This window comes from Daphnia pulicaria, unplaced genomic scaffold (genome assembly GCF_021234035.1).
Source record: "Daphnia pulicaria isolate SC F1-1A unplaced genomic scaffold, SC_F0-13Bv2 h1tg000126l, whole genome shotgun sequence".
Taxonomy (NCBI): domain Eukaryota; kingdom Metazoa; phylum Arthropoda; class Branchiopoda; order Diplostraca; family Daphniidae; genus Daphnia; species Daphnia pulicaria.
Genome location: NW_025804822.1, coordinates 1 through 7,500, shown reverse-complemented (window position 1 = coordinate 7,500; position 7,500 = coordinate 1). Strand labels below are relative to the sequence as shown.

General features: G+C 48.3%; 2 non-coding genes across 2 annotated transcripts; both read left to right on the top strand.

Annotated features, from left to right (window-relative positions):
• The first annotated feature begins 3,323 nt into the window (after positions 1 to 3,323).
• LOC124319080 lies at positions 3,324 to 5,618 on the top strand. Its single transcript, XR_006912774.1, has one exon. It is a non-coding gene; the product is annotated as a small subunit ribosomal RNA (ribosomal RNA).
• A 936-nt stretch (positions 5,619 to 6,554) lies between these two features.
• Positions 6,555 to 6,707, top strand: LOC124319078. The gene has a single exon (XR_006912772.1). It is a non-coding gene; the product is annotated as a 5.8S ribosomal RNA (ribosomal RNA).
• The last annotated feature ends 793 nt before the right edge of the window (positions 6,708 to 7,500 follow it).

Sequence of the window (7,500 nt, the reverse complement as noted above, 5' to 3'; positions counted from 1 at the left end):
GGCCTGAGCTCAGGTGAATGTCCGGCAAAAATTCGGAAATCGACTTTTTCGTACAGTTACTGCCCGGAACATCCACTACTTTCCTATATAGGGAAGAGGTTGTCGAAAAAAAGAAAGTTGAAAAATTTTCTAAGTCCGAAAAATTGAAAAATTTTTCTAAGTCCCGACGACGTGGTAGTGACGTGGTTGGCGGGACTTGGACGTATAAAGGCCGATGAAAAAAAATGGAAATGGAAATGAAAATTTCTCGATTTCCGACGACGGTGTTTGGCAACGACTCTCTCGCCCGGCCACTGGTCGGCGCGAGAGAGGAGTGAGCGAGACCCGTCGATTCGAAAAGAGAAGCCGTCACACCGTCGAGGCGTGGCGGCTCTCAAGTGGGTTGGTCGGGCGTGTCGTGATGACTCGCGACCGTAAAAAATTCCCACTCAAATTCTCCCATTTCCGACGACGGTGTTTGGCAACGACTCTCTCGCCCGGCCTCTGGTCGGCGCGAGAGAGGAGTGAGCGAGACCCGTCGATTCGAAAAAAAGCCGTCACACCGTCGAGGCGTGGCGGCTCTCAAATGGGTTGGTCGGGCGTGTCGTGATGACTTGCGACCGTAAAAAATTCCCACTCGTCGAAAATTTTCTAAGTCCCAACTTTGAAAACGACGGTTCCTGAAAGTCGGCTGGCGGTTGGATGGGGCAATGTCCCCGTCCAATCGCTAAAAATGAGCCGGAAAACGGAGACATTATGCGGCGGAACATTAGTGGTTTTCCTTAGTATAGAAGAGGTCTCGATTCCTAAACTCGGAAAAATTTTCAGAGTCCCAAAAATTTTCGAAGTGTCGAATAGTTTGGTTTCTCGAATTGAAAATTTTTTTCAAATTTGCGACATTACGACAAGCAGCGATTGTAAAGCCCGGTCCAAATTTTTCAAACGAGTCTTACTTCTTGTTAGTCCGCCTGGCCGATACCAAAGAATGGCCGACCGTCGACTATCGGGCGAATAGACGGGTGAAAGAAATAAAGTCGAAGCCGGTGGTTGGATAGATATCGAAGGGAAGGCGAAAGAGGCGAAAAGGAAAGCGCGAAATTTCTTTAGTAGCTTCGACGCAAAAACTTTGGTATCGACGGGGAGCTTTGGGAAATGAAACGAAGACGCAGAATGGGAAGTTGTCCGGTTCGGCGTTAGTTGTAGTTTCATTTCCACCGTAGCTGAGCTCCTTTCCGCCCGCCACTTCACATGATTTTAGTTTCGATTCCGTTCGATCGCGCTTGCACTGTCTTTGTTTTTTTTTCACTGCTTGGATCGCGGCTTTGCTCTAACCAGTTTAGCCCCATGCGATCAAAAAGTCTTAAAAAAAAAAACCGTTGAACGGAGACGAACTCGATGAGCTGTCGGTGTGTGAAATATCATTCCTTCGGTAAAACCGTTTTCGAAATTTCCGATGGTCGGTATATGTAAAAATATATCCGAACCGCGATGTGGACGGGAATTCAAACGCCCGCTTCACCGATTGGTGCGACAGCTGAGAAGCTCGTCACTCGATCCAACGACTCTTGGTCGAAAAGTTCAGAAGAGGTGCGCGCGTCAAACATTTTTTTGGTTTCGGACGTTTCGTTTCTTCGGCACGTGTGGTTTGTCTGTGGCCGTCTGTGAGAGAAATCGGACGCTTGTTCTTTGTTATTTTACCGTAACAAGACAAGACGGGAAAGATTCTTTCTTCCAAACTTACGGCATCATAACCATCAGCGTTTACCGTCAGCGACGATACGGAAGAGAAAAGAAAATGGTGCGCGTCTTTTCACTTTTTGACACCGTATCAAAAAAAATTACCGTTCAGGCGGAAATGTGTGTGTGTGTGTGTGAGCCGAGAGATAAAAAATAAAAAAGCCACCAAACAGAACGCTTTCAAATTATTTCGTGCGGCGTGCGCATATTTCACATTTTGCCGTTTGACGGAAGCTCGTTGTGTGGAACACAGAAGTGGAGATGGACGGAGTTGAAGGGGGGCGAAGACGGCCCGGTCGGACAAAGTCAAGAGATTGAAATATACGAGAGAATTGGGTGGAAGTGATGGCAAATCTATAAAATTCAAAAATCGGATGAGATGCGAGGACCGCAAAATGTGGCGTCGACTCTGACTCTCTTTTACTACGAACTTCCCTTCGACGGAAGATATCGAGAGCTGAGCTGAGCGCCCGCTGAGTATGGCCGGCGTAATTACAAACGAGTTACGGTTGGAGCTATATCGATTGTACGTATCCCGAACGTTCATCGAACAAGCCAGATCAACTCGGCGCCCGGTAAGATGTACGCTCAGTTATGGCCATGACACACGAAGGGAGAATTCAAACGGCTGTGAGTGTACGGCCCGCCCGGAGTTGTGTGTAGGCAGTGACCTCTCAAGAAAAAACGTAAAAAAATTTTTTTTGACAGTCACCGGTCTGCGACAAGTAATCAGTACGAAACTTGGGTGCAATGCAAAAAACATTTTGAGAATCCTTGCTTGACAACAACGAATCTAACACGATAAAAAAACGATCCCCATCGGTGTACCGCTTGCTTTTCTCGCGCTTCGGCGCAGAATCGCTTATTCAGCTGCCCTTGGAATATGTTCGTTTCGTGCATACTTGATCTCGGTCATTCTTCGGTGAACTCTTAAAGAATTGCGCACTTTTATAGGGGTAGTCTGGTTGCTTGTCTCGACTTGAAATGATTTGTTTTTTTCCGCCCATGACTTTCTATACGATGCCTCTATGCTGGCCTCTGACCGCGGTTGTTCCGAGTTTTCTCTTTCTCTTCGAAAGTCTTTGCGGAAAATTCTGCCTCGTGTGACCGTTGAGCGGTGAGGTGTGTGTGTGTGTGTGTGTCGTGCGGGGTGATGCGAGAGTGTGCCTCGGCGGTGGAAAAATAAAAATAAAACTCTGAGCCCACAAAAATTTAAAAGATGTATGCTTGTCAGCTTAGTAAAGCAGGCTTGACTTATGAGCATACAGCACGCCACATATGACCGTCGAAAACCGTAATACGGGAAAAAAAGTTGATGAATATATCAAGACCGGTCGAATGAATCCGATTCACTTTGGGCTCATAGACCGTTGAATGGTCTTTGACTTTGGAAATTGAAATGAAAAAAATCCAACAAACGGATCGGATCGGTGTTTCTCTTCACTGGGACTCGCTGTGACACGCCAGGCGTTGCGATCAAAAATTTTAGTTTCCGAAGAAAAAGAAAAAAAACGAAAAACGTGTTGATTTGGTGTGTGTTTGGTGATGCGTGGGCGAAATAAAAACCCGCAACTCGCCGGATGCATATCAAACAAACATACACGAAATACCTGGTTGATCCTGCCAGTAGCATATGCTTGTCTCAAAGATTAAGCCATGCATGTCTAAGTACAAGCCGCTAGACGGCGAAACCGCGAATGGCTCAATAAATCAGTTATGGTTCCTTAGATCCACTCCATCCTACTTGGATAACTGTGGTAATTCTAGAGCTAATACATGCACTCGAGCCTCGACTGCGGGCTTTCGGGCTCGCAGAAGAGGTGCTTTTATTAGATCAAAACCAGTCGGGGCCGGGCTTTCGGGCTCGCGCACCGTACCAATTTTGGTGACTCTGGATAACTTCACGCCGATCGCACGGCCTTCGCGCCGGCGACGTATCTTTCAAATGTCTGCCTTATCAACTGTCGATGGTAGGTTACGCGCCTACCATGGTTGCAACGGGTAACGGGGAATCGGGGTTCGATTCCGGAGAGGGAGCCTGAGAAACGGCTACCACATCCAAGGAAGGCAGCAGGCGCGCAAATTACCCACTCCCGGCACGGGGAGGTAGTGACGAAAAATAACGATACGGGACTCTTCCGAGGCCCCGTGATTGGAATGAGTACACTTTAAATCCTTTAACGAGGAACCATTGGAGGGCAAGTCTGGTGCCAGCAGCCGCGGTAACTCCAGCTCCAATAGCGTATATTAAAGTTGTTGCGGTTAAAAAGCTCGTAGTCGGATGTCTGTCTTCGGCCGGGCGGCGCCGCTCTGAATCAAGGGTGTTGCGTTTCACGCTCTGGGAGCCCGGGTGTCAAAGCCCGACTCTCTTCACGGTCGGACAACATCGCCGGAGTGGTGGTCGGTGCGTCGTTGTTGTATCTGCGGCCAGAGTTGGAAAGTTCTTTCGGGTTCTTTTTTAAATTTTGGTCGTAGTTGACTCGATTCGCTCCACCCAGTCAATCGTTCGGGGTGCCCTTCACCGGGTGTCTCGGGCGGCCGGCAACGTTTACTTTGAACAAATTAGAGTGCTCAAAGCAGGTGTATCCCAACGCCTGAATATCGCAGCATGGAATGATGGAATAGGACCTCGGTCCGATTTTGCTGGTCTTTTACTTTTGGACCCGAGGTAATGGTCAATAGAGACGGACGGGGGCATTCGTACTGCGGCGACAGAGGTGAAATTCTTGGACCGCCGCAAGACGAACAACAGCGAAGGCATTTGCCAAGAATGTTTTCCTTGATCAAGAACGAAAGTTAGAGGTTCGAAGGCGATCAGATACCGCCCTAGTTCTAACCATAAACGATGCCAACCAGCAATCCGTCGGAGTTACTCCAATGACTCGACGGGCAGCTTCCGGGAAACCAAAGTCTTTGGGTTCCGGGGGAAGTATGGTTGCAAAGCTGAAACTTAAAGGAATTGACGGAAGGGCACCACCAGGAGTGGAGCCTGCGGCTTAATTTGACTCAACACGGGAAACCTCACCAGGCCCGGACACTGGAAGGATTGACAGATTGAGAGCTCTTTCTTGATTCGGTGGGTGGTGGTGCATGGCCGTTCTTAGTTGGTGGAGCGATTTGTCTGGTTAATTCCGATAACGAACGAGACTCTAGCCTGCTAAATAGGTGACGGGTTTTATCAATTGAAACCGAAGGGAGTACGGAGGCGTCGGGATCAGGTGGCGGCGATTCGGGTCTCGGTGGGACTGGTTCCTTTAGTGAGGCAATCTCTCGGCTTGGTTTCGTTGTGCTTTGTTCGTCGGGTGTACGGCCTTCACGGGTTGGTTGCCTGGCGGATGAGGTATGGCGGGGCTTTGTCGGGAATGTCTCGCGGGGGCTGGCTCTATTGTTATTCGGTCGTCGTCATCCCCGGCGATACCTTCTGCTCTCGCGTCCGTCACGCAGTCTTCTTAGAGGGACAAGCGGCGTCCAGCCGCGTGACAGTGAGCAATAACAGGTCTGTGATGCCCTTAGATGTCCTGGGCCGCACGCGCGCTACACTGAAGGAATCAGCGTGTTTCACTCTCCCTGTCCGAAAGGACCGGGTAACCGCTGAACCTCCTTCGTGGTTGGGATTGGGGACTGCAATGATCCCCATGAACCAGGAATCCCTAGTAGGCGCGGGTCACTAGCCCGCGTCGATTACGTCCCTGCCCTTTGTACACACCGCCCGTCGCTACTACCGATTGAATGATTTAGTGAGGCCTTCGGACGGGCTTGTCGGGGTGCCGTCGAGTGGGGAGCAATCTCTGCCCGTGCGGTGCCTACCAACGGCGAGACTGAAAGATGGTCGAACTTGATCCTTTAGAGGAAGTAAAAGTCGTAACAAGGTTTCCGTAGGTGAACCTGCGGAAGGATCATAAACGAACAAGACAAATGTTTTGCGCATATGGCTTTGGTTGAGCACGAAACAACTAAAAGTTGCAAAACAAAAAAAACCCCATCAAAAGTCTTTCGGCGTAAGACATCGTATGAACTATGTGTGGGTTGACGGAAGAAAATCATTTATTTTGAACGGGTATCAGGCGCTCTGATGCGCGGTGGTTTAAAGCGGATTCGCCTTTTCAAATTGATTTTTCTTTCCTCTCGGCTCAAAAAAAAACACAAAGTCTTTCGATTTGGTCTATGGCCGTGAGCAAATTCTTCCTGCTTCGATGGTGAATGTCTCTATAGATTCATTCGACCTTTAGCGGCGCTCACAGTGTTGACGTTAGTAGAGTGAAGAATACGATAGCCCGCCTGGGCCGCGAGTACCGAAGGAACAATAAAGGAGATTTTATAAAGTCTTAGTCCCTAAATCAAACACTTTGAAAAATAAAAACTCGGTGGATGGAGAGTCGGAAAAAAAAAAAAAAAACATCAAGATTTTGAACGGGTATCAGGCGCTCTGATGCGCGGTGGTTTAAAGCGGATACGCCCAATCGAAATTGTTTTTTTTTTGTTTCTCTCTTCGTCTTCGGGATTTTTTGATTCTCGGTGGGGGACGAAAGTGTGAGACTTTACTCTGGACGTTCTTTTCGGGCGTAGATACTCGTGGTTGCGTGCGTGTGCGTCGTATAGACTAACACTCCAAAGCCCGACACTATGCCGTTGAAAACCGAATGTTTTTTAAGCTTGCCCTTCGCCCTCTCGATGAAGTAGGAAGAATTCAAAATCACAATAACACACTAAACCCAAATTCTAGTACGAGTGTTTATCGGAACATTTTCTTTCTGGCTTTCTTTCTCCGCCCTCGCATTCATTTGCTTGGGCGGGTTGGAGAAAAAGAGAGAAGAAAACGAATATGTCGTTTTATATACGACCCTGAACGGTGGATCACTAGGCTCGTGGATCGATGAAGAGCGCAGCAAAGTGCGCTAATCCATGCGAACTGCAGAACACATGGAGCATCGAAATCTTGAACGTAAATGGCGGCCCAGCTTCTCGCTCGGGCCACATCTGACTGAGGGTCGGTCGAATGATGAACGAACAGAGATTTTTTCAGTCTTGGTTTTGCATGTTGGGTCGCGGCGAGATTTATTTTTCACCCGGCCTGACCGCATAAAAGCTCCCGAATCTCTAACGTCTGGGTGCCGCGCGACTTAAGTGTCCGCGATGCCTCAAATACAAAAAAGGGGGAAAAATAAAAGAAGGTTCGCCCTGTTTTGTTTTTTTCCTCTCTATTCAAAAGAAACCTTTTTCGATGGCAAAACAGATGGGAAATTTTTGAGCCAACTCAAAAAAAAATTTTAGAAATAAACACATCTTCTCGAACAAGGTGTCGGCTGCGTGTGCGCGATATACCGCTTCAACGCGAGTTTAGTTGTGTGTGTGCGCCGGGCGTGTCGAAGTGTCGACCACCGCGAATTATCACTCACTCTAACCGCTCGTTATGCAAGCTTGGTTCGCGCACGACGCGTTGTTTCAATACAAAAAGCCGCAGGACGCCCTGTCACTTTTCGTAAATTAATTTTTGCGAATAACGAGAGACTCGCTTTATTTCGAAAAAAAAAAATTTGAACCGGCAATTATTCAATCTTTCCCGGCTTTAAAACGCCAAAGTCTGCCGAGCTAGATAAAGTGTTGTCTCCTTTTGAAAACAAACAATTCATTCTGACCTCAGTTTAGATGAGACTACCCGCTGAACTTAAGCATATCAGTAAGCGGAGGAAAAGAAACTAACAAGGATTCCCTTAGTAGCGGCGAGCGAACAGGGATGAGCCCAGCACCGAACCTCGCGCCCGGTTGAGCGGGTGCCGAGGAATG